A 13,482-nucleotide genomic window follows, 5' to 3' on the forward strand; every position below is an offset into this window, starting at 1 on the left:
AGTTTGCACTTTAGTCAGAATGGCTTTGTGGGGCAGCTCTTTACACTGTTCTCTTGCTTCCGTGTGTGTGTGTGTGTGTGTGTGTGTGTGTGTGTGTGTGTGTGTGTGTGTGTGTGTGTGTTTGGGGGCAGACTCCCTTCTGTGTGGGGGCAGGCAGTTGTTCACGTTGAAAATAAACAAGGGGCAGGAATATGGCATATTATGGCTGAGGGACACAGATGTACCTCCCTGAGCCTCCCCAGCTCAGCCCTTTCATGTGGCCATGGAAAGTCCTAAGGCATAAATGAATGTTTCCCCTAGTTATCATTGGAGAGAGGATGGAAAATCCTGGAGGTTATTACAGGGACTTCCTTTCTATTCAACTCAGTGGTGTTATGGGTCAGGGGTGTAGTGGGGGTGGTTGTCTATGTGTGTGTGTGTGTGTGTGTGTGTGTGTGTGTGTGTGTGTGTGCACGTGTGCATCTGTGATCTTTGGGAAAGGAAGACTGTTTCTTCCATCAGTCCCATAAAAATCAGCCAGCCAGACAACAAGCATTACTAACTGTGAGCCAGGAACCGTCCTGAGTGCTGAGGGTTCAAAGAAGGGCCTAACTACCCCTGCCCTCAGGAGACTCACAGTTTAGTGGACAGGGGGACCTATGTGATATGCCCAGTGTCAGTGGAAAGAAGTCCCTGAGGAAGGGAGGGAGGGAAAACTTTCAGGCTCAGCATCCCAAGGGAGTTCTTCCTCATCTCCTAGGGGTGATTGGTCATCCTCTTCTCAACTTACCTGGGATTTCATTGTGTCTGTCTGTGCTGAACTGTGACCAGAATAAGTGAAGTAGCCAGTGTGTGCTCATCATGGGAATCAGGAGGACCTGAGGCCAAGTCCCAGGTTGACTGTGGGGGAGCTGGTGACTTTGGATGAGTCTCAGGTTCATAGACTTAGGTCTGGAAGGGGCCCCTAGTGGCCCTCTAGGCCAGACTTCTCCTTTTATGGGCTAGGAAACTGAGGCCCAGAGAGGCACAAAGGGTGCAAGTGTCAAGGTTGGGATTATTACCCACATCCTCAGACTTCAAATACAGGATCCTTCCCACTGTAACAAATGGGGAAATTGAGGCCCATAGGTGTGAAGCCTGAAGAAGGAAGGAAATTCAATTAAAATGGAGCAGATTATACTGAAATATCAAGAGGCGTGTCCTTAGAGTAAAGGCAGGTACGGATCCCAGATTGTAGGATTCAGAGCTGGCAGGAAGCTTAGAGATCATTTAGCCCAGCCTCTGCAATATACGGATGGGGAAATGGATGAGTCTCTGTCTTTCCTCTCTCTGTCTCCCTCATCCTCTCCCCTGTCTCTGTCTCTTCTCCACTCTCTGTCTCTCTACCTCCCCCCTCTTCCCTCCTCTCCCCCTTTCTGTCTCTCTCCCACTGTCTGCCTCTTTCTTCCCCCACCTCTCTCCCTCTCTCTGTCTCCCTCTTCCTCTCCCCTGTCTGTCTCTCTGTTTTTCTCTGTCTCTCCCCCCCCCCCCCCATTAGAATGTGAACATCTTGGGGGCAGGGACTATTGGACTCTTCTCCCTTTGTCCTCAGGACTTAGCCTAGCACGTAGTAAGCTGACTGACTGAGAGACTGTGTACTGCCATTGAGCACTGACTAGTCTGGAAGCCTCACTTTGCTGGCACTCAGAGCTGGCTTTGGCTGACTTCACACAGGCCTTAAATAATCTCTCCATCTAAATGAAGTTCTTAGCTTCCCTAAGAAGGCTCATCTGGCTAAGACACCCCATCCCCCTCCCCAGTTACTCCTGCTGAAGCTGAGCCTCCCAGGACTCACCTGGAGACTTACCCAGGTGTGAGTAAGATCTTGTAAGCGGGAAAGAGAAAGGGATAAAGAGGAGCTGTTAAGATCTGGAGAGTAGGACTCTACTTCCTTATCTGGAAATCCCCGGTTTGGCTGCCTCACTGAGGTCCTGGACATGCAGTTCCTGTGGGTCGCTGCCTGCACCTTGGGATGTCCTTTCCCCAATATTGTTCTTATCCTGCCTGAATGGGAGAAGCCTCTGTGAGTCAGGAAGGGCGAGGGTTTGCTGGGCCCTACATGGGCTGATGGGGCAGGCTTTGGAGGAGATAGAATCATAATTACTAAGACTGGAGGGAGCCTAGAACAGAAGCTTTCAGAGAAGGGAAGAAGTTTAAAACATTGAAGTGCTGACAGAGCTAGGAGGGGCCTTAGAACAGGGGATGTCAGAGTTGGGAGGGGCCTCACAGAACACCCACTTCAGCCTCTCACCACAGAGCAGGAAACAGCCGCTCCGAGCAGGCAGCCACTTGCCCAAGGTCGTTAGGGTAATCAGTGTTAGAGCTGAGATTCAAACCTAGAACTGTTATTCCAAAGCCAGTCCTATTTTCCTCTCTGCCCCTGAGGACAGAGCTCCCTGCCCTGGAGTTCTCCCTTGGCTCAGGGTGCTCTGAGCTCCATCAGGAGATGGTTCCTGGGCTGACTGGGGGGCAGGGAGGGGGCAGATGGTGGGCCCTGAGCGGTCTGGAAGAGTCTTGGCCCTTGGCCCTGCCTCTTGGGCTAGTGTCAAGCAGTGGGGGCTGGTCTGAGTCAGGTCGGCTTTAGGGGATTAACAGCCACCTAGGAAGCACCAAGTGATTACCTGACCTGCTGGCATCTTGTTATTATCCAATTTATTAAATCTTCACCTCTCTTTGGGTCTTTTTGGAGGCTCACGGAGGTGGGAGGGGGGTCTCTCTGCCATCTTAAAGAGTGACCGGTGGCACAAGAAATGACATGACTTGTCCCAAGGTTACATAGCCAGTAAATAAGTGGCAAAGACAGGACCTGCAGGCAGCCTTCCTTAGCCCTGTGCTGGACAAATACTTTCATTCATTCATTCATACATTTGTTCGTCCGTTCGTCCATCCGTCCGTCCATCTATCCATTCGTTCATTGATTCATTCATTCATTCATTGCTGGCTCCAGCCACCTGTCACACAGGCACAGAGGCTCAGATCTCCCTGTGCCCCAGCCCTTATTGGCCGGTTGACCACGGCAGCCATGACACTTCTGGAGATTTGTTTCTTCTTCCATACTCAAATGCTCCATGGGAATTAGGATTTCCTCAATGGGAATATTCCTTCCAAAGACACAGATTGCAGACCATCCATGCCTATCTGTCCCCAGTGATGCAGGCCCATGACCACCCATAAGTCCCCCACAGAGGGCCCCCCCATCCATACAATGGGGCTCCGAACACATGCCCCTCACCTCCCAGTACTGCTATTGGGGGAATAATTTGTCACTTTTTTTAAAAAATAAAAATCTACATAAACATCAGCTGTTAAGTTGATCGCAACATCTCGAGGCAGATAGCCTTTTCCTCTAACCCAGTGCCTGCCCTAAGCTAGGATCTTCAACATGCCTCAATTATTCAGTCTCTACTTAGAGAGGGCAGAGAGGTCACTGGCCTGCGTTGCTAGAAGGACTTGTCTTACTGGGAGTTCCCTATCTTGAGGAAGCCCAGGAGAGATAAAATAAATATTTTTAGATGGATGATAATGTAAACTTAATTTATTAAATACGTGCCCCATGAAGTGAACTCCGTCCTGAGGATTCTGAGTTAAAAGGCAGATGTCCCTTTGCATTTTTATAGACTCAAGAACTTATAGTTCAAATGGTGAGAGTGAGAGACTCACAGGATGGGCCTGGACAGAGAACTGGGAGAAATCTGAGGAGGGAGGGAGGGAAGTTGCCCAGCTACAGAAACCCATGACAGACTTTCTGGGAAGTCAGTCTTTGGGTAATAATCATTAGCTCTTCAGCCCAGGCACAACAGGGCAAGAATCCCCCTCTCCCAGTTTTCAGTAGAGGTTCAGTGAGTGGAAGAGGGTCACCCTAACTATGCCATTCTCATGTGTCCAAGGTAAGATGGAAGCCCAAGGCTCCTGTCCCTTGGCCTCTACAACACCCTGACTGCCTTTTTAAATTTAAGCAATTCTCTCCCAGACCAGAAGATTTCAACTTTAGTGTTTTAGTGGCAAGAAATCAGCTTCCCTCAAGTCTGAAGCTCTAACCCTGAGCTGATTGGAGGTGGGAAGTATGTGTAGCTTTGGCAGCTTAATGTAGCATTTGGCTCCTGAGGCTTTTGAGTGGGGGGAGTGGGGAAGAGAATATGAATTTGGTTTATCTATTAATCTCCAAGCCAGCTTTGATTTGGGGGGAGTTATTTTAAAGGAAAAGAGAATCCAATAATTCAATTTAGTGGAGGCTAGAGATTATCTTTTTTATCCTCAGTACCGAGCATAAGCTTGACACTGACTAAATAAATACTTATTGATTATTAAGCAGTGACTGTGCCCAGGGGCCTGTGCTTGGCGCTGGGGGACATACAAAGATAGGGAAAGTCAAGGCCCTGCCCTTGACTCTCAGGGTGATTAGAGTCTAGTGAGGACCAGGACAAATACCCTAAAACTGTGATTAGGACAGAGAGTTGGGGGAGTACAAAGGACAGGTCCAGGCAAAGTTCGAGGGGAAGAAAATGACATAGCCTTCACCATTTGTCTAGGAGGTCATGGCAAAGGTCGGGGGGATTACTGCAGCCAAGGGCACAAGGAACAGAAGCTGGGTTTTTGTACATGCAGGCCAGTGTAAGCCTCTCTTGGGGACTGGCAGAGACTGATGATGAGCAGTGAGAAGCCCCAGGGCCGTGGGATCTTGGGTTCCGATTGGTCCGAGAGACGTGGAAGGCTATATTAGTCAAGCATCCGCCTTCTATGTGGAGCCATGAGGCTTGGTGAGGCTCATCGCAAACTTGCAGGGGCCCTACTAACTCCAGTCCTGGGGGTTGTGTCCAGTTTAAGGCCCCTCCAGATGCGCTGCTGGTGCCACGTGTGACTGGGAGATTGCCCAAGAGACATCCCGGTGGTATCTGGGAAGGAGGAGCTCTTGACCCCCTCTGGCTTTCAGGTCACAGAATCCTAAGTTTTTGAGCTGGAAGGAGCAATAAAGATCATTTAATCTCCCGCCCTCATATTCCCTGTTTATTTCTTTTCATTGCTACATTTGCTCTGGCCGCTGCCCAAGCAGCACGGACTACAGGGTACCCCCCCCCCCAAAAGCTGGTGGGCGAAGTGTCCTGAGTGGAGTCCCTTTCCACTTTGTGAAGACGGCTGGGTTCTTGAGCCTGGCTTTGGGGGCAGCGACTGAGGTAGTGGCCTGGCTGTGTCGAGGTCTTTCGTTGGGGTGGCAGCGGTGGGTCAGGGGGAGTTTCCTGTCGTCACTGTCTCCATGTCCATTGTTCACCTGTTTCTGTTTCACGAGAGACTTCCAGCTGCTCTAGGTTCCTCATAGCTGCTGTATTTGGTAATAGATCCTGGCCCAGTCACGCGGAGCCGCTTGTGTCTAGCTTTGGGTTATCACAAAGCCTGCTGTGAATATTTTTGTCCTCAGGGATCATGTCCTCTTTAGGGGATGGTCCCACAATGTGCTCATCATACTCATGACTGTAAATAACCAGTAAACGAAAGGCACAATAGTAGTATTTCCATAGACCTCTAAGGGTTACAGTGTGTTGCACACGTCGTCTCATTTAATCCTCATGACAGTGCTAGGAGGTAGGTGGCGTTATTGTTCTCGTTTGATGAATGAGGAAACAGAGGCTGAGACAAAGTGACTTGCCCAGGGTCACACAGCTAGCAAGTGTCGGAGACAGCATTTGAACCCAGGCTTGCCTAACTTCAAGGCCCTTTCCAGGATCTCGGAGGTGGAGGATCTTGGTGGCAGCCCCCGGCTGGGCGGATGAAGCAGCGCAAACCTGGACTAGCTGTGAGCTCCAGGGCAGCTCTCTGGGCGTTGCTTCCTCACATCTTTGAGGCCACTTCACAAGAGTCACCTGGATTTTGCTCCTTGTGGATCTTTCCACTTCTCCTATTGCCATCATCATGTACATTGTGTTCCTGATGCTACTTGCTTCCCTCTGCATCTGTTCAGAAGAGTCTTCCAGCCCGGATACCTTCTCTTCTGGAGGCCCCAGACAGGGTGTTCACAGCACTGGGGCTGCCCTCTTCCAGGGGCTTCTCCTTTTCAGCTTCTCATCACTGTGTGTTCTCTGCGCTCAGGGCGAAAGGCAAAGGACAGGCAGGAGAGAAGGGAAGAGAAATAGGGCCAGGGTGGGCAGAAAAAGGCCCCTCTCTTACTTTGTGTGTTGATCTTGTCTCGAGCCCTGGTCTTTGATCCTTGCAGTGTCTCAGTCAGTAGTGCTAAGGATGTACAGCAGCAGGTATGGTAGAAAGAACCAGGACTTGGAGTCTGGGGAACCAGGTTCAAATCCTGTCCTGGACCTTGGTCAAGCTACTTAAAGTTTCTGAGTTTCAGCTTCTTTATTTTTTGTCTGGGGATAATAAGAGTATCTTCCTCACAGGATTCTTGTCTAGATCAAATGAGATAATACTGTAAAAGTGTTGCACAACTGTTTTTTCTTTCTAAATGAAACCTCTGATTTCAGTGGTTTAGGGGACTCCCAAGGAGAAAACCCCTTCACCCATTCAGATTGGCACCTTCTCTGCAGTTTACAACCATGTTGGGGGTGGGGGGAGACTGAGGGCACAGAGGTCATGTGACTCACCCAGAGCCCTACAGCCAGGACAGGTTAGAGGTCAAAGTGGAGGCAAGCTCCCTAGCTACTGCACTATACAGCCTTTTCTTATGACCCTTTTTAGTGGGATCATCTATGGCTTTCTTATCACGCTCATCCAATGAAATCATCCATCTCAAGCACTTCATAAGGCTTAAAGCCTTTCAGGAGGATCAGTTGCTGGTTCATTATTCTAGACACCTTATCTTCCCCCTTCACATCCACTGTAGGACTGAAGCAGCCCTGGCTTTCACCAGCCTAGGTAACTAAATAATAGACACACACATGGGCTATCTTCGGTTATCTAACCTGGCCTCCTAAGAAGGTTCAAAGGTCTCCAGAATGCAGGAATTGAAAGAAATCTTAAGTGATGCTTTGAGATATTCCAAAGCATCCAGCAGTGGCGGTCGTCAGGGATAGGGGGAGGGTGGGGTCTGGCAGTGTAGACATGTGGGGGCTGGAATTTCTGGGAGAAACCCCTGGAAGCCTGAGGACTTTGCCTGCAGGGACTTGCCTGTGGTGAAGATTGAGGTGGGTGACTCAAAATGGTGGTCGTGGCTTTTGTCTTTAAAGACGACGTTTCCTTCTGCAGAGATCCTCCTCGTCCTGAGCAGCCGCTGGGGTGTCTGGAGTTTCAGATGACTCTGTGCAGAGGCCCCCTTCTTCAGAGCCCAATTCCACCTCTGAGGCCATCTCTGCACTCCAGAGCTCCTGAGAGCAGCCCATACATAACATTGGTTACAGGCTCTGCCGAGATGAAAGACTTCTGCCTGCTTTGAGCTGAGAGAATCTGATTATCTAGGTCTCAATGCCAGGGATCCAGTGTCTGAGTGTCTGTGTGAGGCATTGTTCATCCTCAATGCTGATAGCTCACTCTCCAGCTGAGCTGGACCCTTTTCAGTGCTCTCTCTCTGTGTCCGTCTTTGTCTCTGTCTGTCTCTGTCTCTGTCTCTCTCCGTCTCTGCCTCTCTCTGTGTGTCTCTCTCTCTTTCTGTCTGCCTGTCTCTCTTCCTCTTTATCTCTCCATCTGTCTCTCCCTGTGTCTCTCTCCGTCTCTGTCTCTGTCTGTCTCTCTGTCTCTGTCTTCTTAGTACTAAGAGGCTTCTTCCAGGTGCAGTCAGATCAAAAGGGAGACCATGCCTCCCATAAACCTGTGCACTTTCCATTTGAGAAGCAGTAATATTTATGACAAGAAAGCCAGGGAGCCCACCGAGAATGCACCGCTGACATAGGCTGTTTCTTCTGTCTCCCAGAGTAGCTCTTTCCACCCTGCTCAGGGTCCTCAGAACACCAGCCACTAAACCAGGGCAGCCAGGGATAGCTTTGACCCAGGACTCTCTAACCCAGAGTCTCTGGAGCTGAGAAGCCTGAGGGCACAATGATTAGGAGAGACCTTGTTCCTGAAGGCCTCCCAGGCTGTTTCCCTTCCCAGTGGGTAAGAGGGTGGAGCAGACCTGGGACTGAGACTTTTGTTCAGACCTCATCCTGACCTTATGAAAGTCTCAGTTCTTCCCTGAGCCTCAGTTTCTCCTTTTGACAGCTGAATCACTGGCATTTCCCAGGACTCTTGGGATGCTCCAGTGATTTAATACCAGTCAAACACTTTGCAGTAATTGGCATGAGTGCAAAATTGATTATCTTTGTTTTACAGAAAAGGAAACAGGCTCAGGGGATGGGAGTCACCTTGCAGGGTCCCACCTGGTCGTGCCCAGGCCATAGGAAGCTCAGTGAGGTTGCCCTAAGGTCTCCAAATTAAATGAATAGTTCAGAGAAGTCACTGTAATTTAGAAACATTCTTTTCATCATCATTAATGGCACCTGTGTAGCTTGACAGTCTGCCCCCTCTCCTGCCCAGAGTCTAGAACAGTGATCCAGAATGGAGTCCAGAACAACATGCAGTTGGCACATAACACATGTGCGTGGCTTGTTGTCAGAGAGACAACCTGCCCTGTGGGGGAGCGTATGGATCATGGAGTATAGAGTATGGTGTTTACTACCAGGCTGACCTTGGCTGAGTCCTTCCCGCTTCTTGGCCTCAGTTTGTTCATCTGTAAAATGGGGGGAGGTGCTGGATACTTTATGTGGTCCCTGATTCCATTTCTCAGATAATTCAAGGTTTCCAAAGCATTATTTTCTGTGGGGGGAGGAACAGATAATGTATTATCTTCATTTTACAAATGAGAAAGTTGAGCATTCTAGAGAATGCTCTATTGCACTGGGCCAATCACTGCCCTTCCCAGAACTTCTGTTTTCCTTGGGTCTGGCCAGGTCTGACATTCTGGGTTATGTAAAGTTGTTCTCCCTGCCCCCCTCAGCCCCTCACCTGCTCTGGCTCAAAGAGCCAGTTTCTCCAGGGCTGGTGGGATCATTTCCCTGCCCACACCCAGAGCTCCTGGTGCCCTCAGCTGTCACAGGGGTCAGTCCTAGGTCATCCTGGTAGAGCCACATCCATCACCTCTCCAGCTTCCTATAAATAAATGCCCCGGCACTCTAGAGGGCAGGGGAGGAGACCAGAGCATCTGGTCATACACACTTCCCTCTCTTGAAGACAGAATGGAGTTCATTTATTCCATATGCATTATTATGTTCCCCAGTGTACAGAGCCCCAGGTCTGGGCCAGGGAACTAGGCAAGCTTAAATAAGTGAAAGGCACAGTGATTGGGGGCAGGAAGGCATTTTCAGGGCTTGGAGATGGGAAGGAAGAATGATCTTTGCCTGCTGTCTTATGAGTCCTGCCTCCATGACAAGAGACAAGGGACAGTCCTTTTCTGTGTCTTCATTACTTTATCTGTAAAATGGAAAGAATCCCTCTTTTGTAAGGTATTTCAAATAAAGTGTTCATAAAGCCTACGTCTAATCTGTACCTTGGCCTCCTCGCCTTGAGACAAGGAAATGCTAGAACGCTGGGTGGATGTTAATAAGAAATCAGGTGCATTGTGACTCCATTGTACAGCTAGTGGGGTGGGAGTAGGGGGGCAGAATGGCCTTTTGTGCTCCCTGGCACAAAACTGTGCAGGTAAATAATACGTTCCTTCCCGACAGCTGAAAACCAGACCTGTTCTTCAGGCTCCTTGGGATCAGAGAAAAGGGCCAAGTCTGGAAGTCTGGGCCTAGCTTTCTTCTGACTGACTGGGTGGGTACCAGATACTGGTTCTGTTTAGCTCAGCCCTGCGATGCGTTAGCCAGATTAAAATGCTGATGAAGAACGCTCCGTGGTTTTGTAGAGGTCCTCGATCAGCAGCTACTTCCCCTCTCTCTGAGTCTATAAAAGAAGGGAGTCAGATCAAATGATCTCTAGGTCCCTCCTGGTCCTGACATCCCTATTCTGAGCTCCCTCCCACCTCTGACATCCCCTGTTCTGAACTCCCTCCCACCTCTGAAAGCCCCTGTTCTGAGCTCCTTCCCACCTCTGACATCCCCTGTTCTAAGTCCCCTTCTGATTCTGACATTCTAGATTCTGCTCTCCAAGGTGTCTTCCAGCTGTAGATATATGGGCTTGAATGAAAGGCAGAGGAATTACTAGTTTGAGTAATTTGGTGAGATCTGAGCACTGGATGAGCTGGTGGCTCCAGAGTGAAGAGACCCTCCCCACCATGCTCACCCTGACTCCCCCTTCTCTCCTTTGTGTCATCCATCTCCATCCCCTCTCCCCCACCCTCTCCTTAACCCCACCCCCTATGCTCTTGTCTTTGTTGGCCCTTATACCCCAGGAGGGGCCAGGATGAGCCCTGGCTTTCTCCCCTGCCTCCTTCTTCCATCTTTTCAGGTTTGGCACTTGCCAAGATGCCTGCCTGTTTCCCAGTTGCCCTCAGAGCCAGCATGGCAGCCTCCTCACCCCTCCCCTCATCAGTCATGCTTTGGCAGCCCCCCATCACATGCCCTTTCTCAAGCCCGAGCTGTCTAGGCTGGAAAAGGGTTGGCAGGAGAAAGGGGTTGTCATAGTGATGGAAACGGAGCCGGAGACATTCCCGCAGTGAAGTGGGCGGCAGAGGGATGCACCTTTGTGGGGCCTTTTCAAAGGAAGGGGCCCTTGCGATGGAGGTGTTGATTTGTTGGCAGGGATGCTGATTCTGTTCCGCCTGGATCCAGGGGTCCCCAGGGATAGGAGGGGGGCAGGCAGAGCAGGGCTGGTTTAACTTCTTCTCCCTGGACTCTTCTCCCGCCCTACCCTGGCTCCTCCTTGAACACTGACTTCCCACTTCCCTAGTATTTACTTGAGGGCTGTTGTTTCCAGGCTAGAGCCTTGACAGTAGCTTAGAGGCCTCCAGTTTTGTAGATAATGCTCTCAGGAGGACAGCTGCTACCTCATGTGGCAGCTATGGCAGGGGTGTCTTTCACACTGGAGCTCCCCCCTATTCCCCACTGGTCAAACCCAGCTTCCTCCAAGAAGTCCACCTGCCCTGATCTCCTCAGTCTTAAGCACATCCTCTCACCTTCCCAAGCCTCCGGTGGGTGGTGTTCCCCCCTCTGACGATGGGAAGGGCAAAGCTAGCAAACACCCGCAATGTCCAGAGCACCCCTGCCCTTGCTGGGCTCCGAGGGGACTTGTTAACTGTGTCAAAGGTTCATGATGTCAACTCTAAGGATCCTCCTTTCACCCTTTGCTGCTCGGAGCCCCGCCCTGCCTTAGCATCAGCCTAATCATATTTTATTGACGTCTTTTGTGTTTAACTTCACTGACTCTTACTAATAAGCCTACTCCTGAAGAAGAATCCTATGTTATAACAAAGAAATATGTTAAAGCAAAAACGCCACCACATTGGCCATATTTGGAAGGGTGTATTTCAGTCCTCCTCCATGATCCCCTGTCTCCCTCCCTGACAAGATAGATGCAGGAGGCATGAAGATTCAACCATTGAGGGCCAGTCACTCTGGCGCCCAGGAGCCTTCCTGCACTCAGCCAGGCTGGTTCTGATGCCTCAGCCCCACAGTCCATCCTGGTCAACTCGGCAGGTCCTGATAGGTCCTCGTCTCTGGGGGCAGCAGTGGGGGGCTCTGTCTGGGCCAAGGTCTGTCTGGGCACCTCTTCCTTCTGGGTTGAGTCTAGTCTTGTAGAACAAAGGAGCCTCCTGCTTGCTCCTCAGGCCGTGCCTCTTGGACCTCCCCAGGGGTTTTCCCTTTTCCTAAGTGTGTGTCTGTGACATCTCTAGCTCGTGGCCCGACCAGAGTCTTTCTGGAGCCCTATCTCCCCTTCAGAGTTTGCCAGAGCCCAGCCAAAGGCAGGTAAATTGGGGCATTGACTGGTCCTTCCCCATCTTTCCCATCTGAGCCCCTGGAGCTGTGCCTCCTTATTCCCTTGGCCTCAGTGTCACCTCCCTCTCTTCAGATGTCCCTCCAGTCCTCCACAGAGCATTCGCTGAATGTGGAAGCCCCTTATTGGAGGTGAACGGTAGAGTGGAAAGGTTGGGGGCCAGGAACACTGACTCCCTTGTGAGCTCGGGGCACACCTTGTCCTTTCCTTGGGCTTTTTTCCTCCTCTGTAAAACAAGAGGAGCAAGTGGCCTGTCAGGCCGATTCCAGGCCTGATAATGTCTCCTTCATCTGGACCCATATAATGCACATAATGACAGGGACTCTGAGGCCTTCTTGGAGGCCTGAAGCATTTTACTTTTAATTTATGGCCCGTGGAATTCTTTCCCAAGTGCCTGGGCCATGATTTACTCTCTTCTCAGATGACAAGCAAGCCATCTCGTCTGCTACTGGGGCTGTCAGTCAGGAGGAGGCCTGGCCTCCTCCTCTGGCTTCACCTGGGCTCTTACCCTCTTCCCTTCCTCTTGGGCCACCTTTGGAAAGGACCTTTTTTGGTCCTGGCGATGCTCATTTTTTCTTTGTAGTCAATCTTTTTGTCAATGGACAAAGAAATGTAGAAAGAGTAAAAGAGTCCTTGCATGGAAGGAGGTGGAGAGGCCTAGAGTTTCCCCAGAGCCCCAGACCCAAACATGAGAAGCCAGAAGGAGGCTTGGAGATTAATCTTTATGATGCCTTATTTGACAGAGGAGCAAACTGTGGCCCAGACAATGGCACCCAGTCTCATCGTCCTTTCAGGTATCCTGGTGTCAGAGACATTTAGGCTCAGAGGGAAAGTGACTTTCTCAAGGTTGAAAAGGAGCAAGGATTTGAACTCAGTGGTCCTGGCTCCCAACCTGGAGCTCATAGTAGCTCATCTAGAACCATAATGGTGAAAATGTGGCATGTGGTGTTCATCCTACAAACTCTTAAGTGCTTGTTGTGGGTCCCAAAGCCCTGGATTTGGTGCTGGGGATGCAGAGAAGATGACATCAGCTTGTCTTGGAAAAGCACACCCTATCTCTTCAGCAGAGTGGACTGGGGTTTTATCTCCCAGGGGCTTTCAGCAGCCCCCATTGGGAGGTATAGAAAGCTCTTGCCTGGTTCTGGAATGTGCCTGGCTCTGAGATGCCTGCATTCGAGGTCCCTCGCAGCCCATTCCTAATCTCAGATCTGCAGAGAGGGCTGAGCCCAGGCTTTTAGTGAGAATCAGGAAACTGTTTTCTTAATGCTGCAGGCGGGAAAATGCTGGGTTTCCAGGGGCCAGGGCTATAATTTCTATTGAGGCTCAGAGGATCTGACACCTTTGTTGACTCAAGACTGACTCACCTGAGTGGAGCTTTGGCTAAAGTAGTCTGGCACCAAGATCAGAAATTGGGGATCGGCAGCCGGCCCTGACACAGAATAAAATAACATACACACAACAATAACAAAGGGAAGGAGGGACAGACAGAAGCCTGGGGGAGGAGAGAGGGGGAGGGAAGGCAGGGTGAAGGCGACAGGAGAAGAGAGGAGAGGCAGATGGGACAGCTGGAGCTTGGCCTATCACTAAGACTGTGGCCAAGGAGCACCCACCTGAGTG

The 13,482-nt window shown here is 50.5% G+C and overlaps 1 protein-coding gene across 2 annotated transcripts in view; it reads left to right on the plus strand.

Moving 5' to 3' along the window:
• Positions 1 to 13,482, plus strand: part of CELSR1 (cadherin EGF LAG seven-pass G-type receptor 1) — a 152,729-nt gene that overhangs the window by 16,018 nt on the left and 123,229 nt on the right. The gene's annotated exons all lie outside the window — the stretch shown is intronic.

Source organism: Notamacropus eugenii, chromosome 3, assembly GCF_028372415.1.
Source record: "Notamacropus eugenii isolate mMacEug1 chromosome 3, mMacEug1.pri_v2, whole genome shotgun sequence".
In the NCBI taxonomy this organism is placed as follows: Eukaryota; Metazoa; Chordata; class Mammalia; order Diprotodontia; family Macropodidae; genus Notamacropus; species Notamacropus eugenii.